Source organism: Myodes glareolus, chromosome X, assembly GCF_982192425.1.
Source record: "Myodes glareolus chromosome X, mMyoGla1.1, whole genome shotgun sequence".
Lineage (NCBI taxonomy): Eukaryota > Metazoa > Chordata > Mammalia > Rodentia > Cricetidae > Myodes > Myodes glareolus.
In genome coordinates, this window is record NC_142053.1 from 132,932,803 (window position 1) to 132,936,847 (window position 4,045).

The window sequence follows — 4,045 nt, forward strand, 5'->3', positions numbered from 1 at the left end:
TAAAGATGGAAAAATAACAGAGAGTCTGGATTATGTATATTATTGTGTTTTCTTTAAATTTTTTGACTGTGGAGGAACTAAGTACAGAGAGACATTTCATTGTATGGGCTGCTAAGTTAAATCAGCATATCTACTTTAAAGATATCTTGATTTCAAAATATGAGTCTAAGGATTTGTTGCTTTGGAAAAGAGGTTCTTCTTTTGTTTCTACAGAAGATAAAAATCTATGGAATATTTTCAAGACTAATGTGGTTTGATGGACAAAGATCTCCTGGAATGTCAGCTTGAACACTCCTCAAAAATTATTTGCCCAACTGCTGACATGTGATGCACAAAGAAAGATCTGATTAACAGTGTCCCCATTCAAAAGGAAGCAGTCTAGAGAACTATGCCCACAAGCTCAAATATTGTTTATAAATGCTTGTTTATATTTCAAGGGATATGTGCTATACAGATTTGCATTGGTATGGATCTTGGTTTATTGATACAAATTTAAGGTCAATTTTGTTGTACTGTATTTATGAATTTCTGTTCTTGATTAAGGTATTGTGATTGTGCAGCTCATTTAAAAATGTAATTTATAATTAAGAAATAGATGTAAATAGAGAGTCATGTATAATAGTCAAGCTTGTAATCATGTTAGTTTATCCAGATGTACAGAGATACATTTCAGATGGATAGGGATTCTTCAAATCTTTCAAAGACTACAGAATATGGCATTTAAAGTGTTTTAAGAAATTAGTACTTTTTTAGTGTGGTGATTTCTAGAAAATTAGGAAACCACTTTCCTCAAGACCCAGTAATACCACTTTTACAATACAAAGGATACTCAATCATGCCAAAAGGACATGTGCTCAACTATATTCATAGTGGCATTGTTTGTCATAGCCAGAACCTGAAAACAACCTAAATGCCCCACAACTGAAGAATGGATAAGGAAAATGTGGTACATTTACACAATGAAATACTACAGAGCAGAAAAATAACAACATCTTGAATTTTGTACACAAATGGATGGAGCTAGAAAACATCATTTTGAGTGAGGTAACCCAGACCCAGAAAGCCAATTATCACATGGTGTGGGACAATTCTATATTCTGTCAATTATATTATAAACAAATTCTGATTGGCTGGTAGGCAGGCAGGATGTATAGGCAGGAAAGCCAGACAGGAAATAAAGGTGGGGCAATGAGAACAGGAGTATTCTGGAAAGAATGAAGCTCCCTCTAGTGTCCTGCCCAGATCACTGAAGAAGCAGCATGTGACCTGCCCTGCTGAAAAAGATACTGAGCCATGTGGCTAACACAGATAAGAATAATGGTTAATATAAGAGCAAATACAAAGCCTGAGCCAAAGGGCCAATCAGTTTATAAGTTATGGGGACCTCTGTGTGATTTTCTTTGGGGCTTACCAGCTGTGGGAACTGGGCAGGAAGGAAACCTTAACAAGCAGGCCCTCAAGTTACAATTACATGTACTGATTCATAACAGGTTTTTAAACATAAAGCAAAAAACCCCAGCCTATAAATCACAATCCCAGAGAACATAGACAACAATGAGGACCCAAAGTGAGACATAAATAAAGCTAATCTACATGGTAAGTAGAAAAAGACAAGATCTCCTGAGTAAATTGGGAGCAAGGAGACCTTGGGAAAGGGTTGAAGTGGGGAGGGAAAAACAGGGAGGTGAGTAGAGAAAACTATAGAGCTCAATAAATGTCAATAAGATATCTGGGCATTGGTATCTCACAACTTTAATCCCAGCACTCAGGAGGCAGAGACAGGTGGATCTCTGTGAGTTTGAGGCCAGCCTGGTCTACAAGAGCTAGTTCCAGGACAGGCATCAAAGCTACAGAGAAACTCTGTCTCAAAGAAAGAAAAGAAATTAAACAATAAAATAAATAAATATTATGAAGAAAAAAGAGTTTAGGACATTTATGATAGTGAGACACATGTGCTCCTGGCAGCACCAGTCTACTTCAAGAGGATGATCGGTGCTCATTATGGAGTTGGTTAGCCATTTGGGCAAGAAACTGTTCTTTCCTGGACTGTTTGATGGTATGCTGAGTTAACTAGACATTGAGGATCCACAGAGTAATGACTGCTGAATTTGTCTAAAGGTGAGACGGTCCTTCAGGGTTTCTGCTACATGAAAGTGTCTGCCAGACCTTCTGCAGGACACAGAAGGAAGTAACTGATGGACTTTGCCATTCCATGGCAAAACAGATCCTCAAATTTCCTGCTTCATGAAAAAGTCTGCTGGATACTATGGGCCTATATGCTGATGATGGATGCTCCAAAGATACAGAAAAACTTTGGGTGACTGTACAGGAACCGAGATGTCTCTGTCATTTTTAGAACTTTGGTAGTTGCTTACAATGCACTTCCTGTTTACTTAGATAATATAATATCCTTCTAGGCAGACAGGGAGATTTCTGACCAGCAAGTGGCACTGATCCTGTAGCAGAACATACAATGGAGGGCCAGGAACACCTTCCCTTCCTCTCTCCCTTTTTCGGGGCATAAAATCCTCCAACCCAACCTGTGTGGGCGCCAGCGGGACAGGGTGGTAAGTGCAAACAGGCAGGAGGGAGTTCCTTTGTTTTAATAGCCTGCCTGCAACAAGGTAAGACTGCAGGCAGGGAGATTTCTGACCAGCAAATGGCACTGATCCTGTAGCAGGAGATACAATGGAGGGGTAAGTGTGCTCCTGACCCGCCAAACAAGCCCGGTAAGGGAACACATAATCTTCCTGGCATCCTTATCTCCCTGGGTATTCCAAAGGGGCGGCTTCCCCCAGCTAAACCCTCTCTCCTCTTACCCCATCCCTGCTTTCAATCAGGAACCACTTCCCTTCCTCTCTCCCTTTTTCGGGGCATAAAAACCTCCAACCAGCCTGTGTGGGTGCCGCCGAGATGGGGCAGTGAGTGCAAACGGGAAGGAGGGAGTTCCTTTGTTTTAATAGCCTGTCTGCAGCAAGGTAGGACTGCAGGCAAGGAGATTCCTGGCCAGCAAGGGGCACTGATCCTGTAGCAGAAGACCCAGCGGAGGGAAGAGCCATTGGAGAGCATCTGAAGGAAGAGATGGGCAGGCGCCAAGGCAAGAATTCCTCCAACAATCTGAAAAACAACATGAAAACACCAGATCCCAGTGATCTTACGACAGAAGGACTTGAACACCCTATTCCGGAAGAAGTGGAAAACAGTGTCATTATGAAAGCAATAGAGTCTCTTAAACAGGGTATGAATAACTCACTTAAAGAAATAGAAGAGGCTTTTTTCGGGGCTTAAATTCCTCCATCTCAGCCTGGGTGGGCACCGCGGCCCGGGGCAGGCGGTGAGTGCAAAGGGACGGGAGTCCCTTTGTTCTGATAGCTGGCCTGCAGCAAGCTAAGACCGCAGGCAGGGAGTCTTCTGACCAGCGAGGGGCTCTGATCCTGTGGAGGGGTGAGTGTGTTGACCGCCATACAAGTCCAGTTAGGAACACACGGTATTCCCGCCATCCTTATCTCCCTGGCTGCTCCAAAGGGGCAGCTTCCCCCAGCTAATCCCTCTCTCCTGCTATGCCATTCCAGCTTTCGGCCTCGAACCCCTCCTCTCCTCTCTCCCTTTTTCGGGGCTTAAATTCCTCCATCTCAGCCGGGGTTGGCACCGCAGCCCGGGGCAGGCGGTGAGTGCAAAGGGACGGGAGTCCCGTTGTTCTGATAGCCGGCCTGCAGCAAGCTAAGACCGCAGGCAGGGAGTCTACTGACCAGTGAGGGGCTCTGATCCTGTGGAGAGGTAAGTGTGTTGACAGCCATACAAGTCCGGTTAGGGAACACACAATATTCCCGCCATCCTTATCTCCCTGACTACTCCAAAGGGGCAGCTTCCCCCAGCTAATCCCTCTCTCCTGCTACGCCATCCCAGCTTTCGGCCTCGAACCCCTCCCGTCCTCTCTCCCTTTTTCGGGGCTTAAATTCCTCCATCTCAGCCGGGGTGGGCACCGCGGGTCGGGACAGGTGGTGAGTGCAAAGGGAAGGAAGTCCCTTTGTTCTAATAGCCTGCC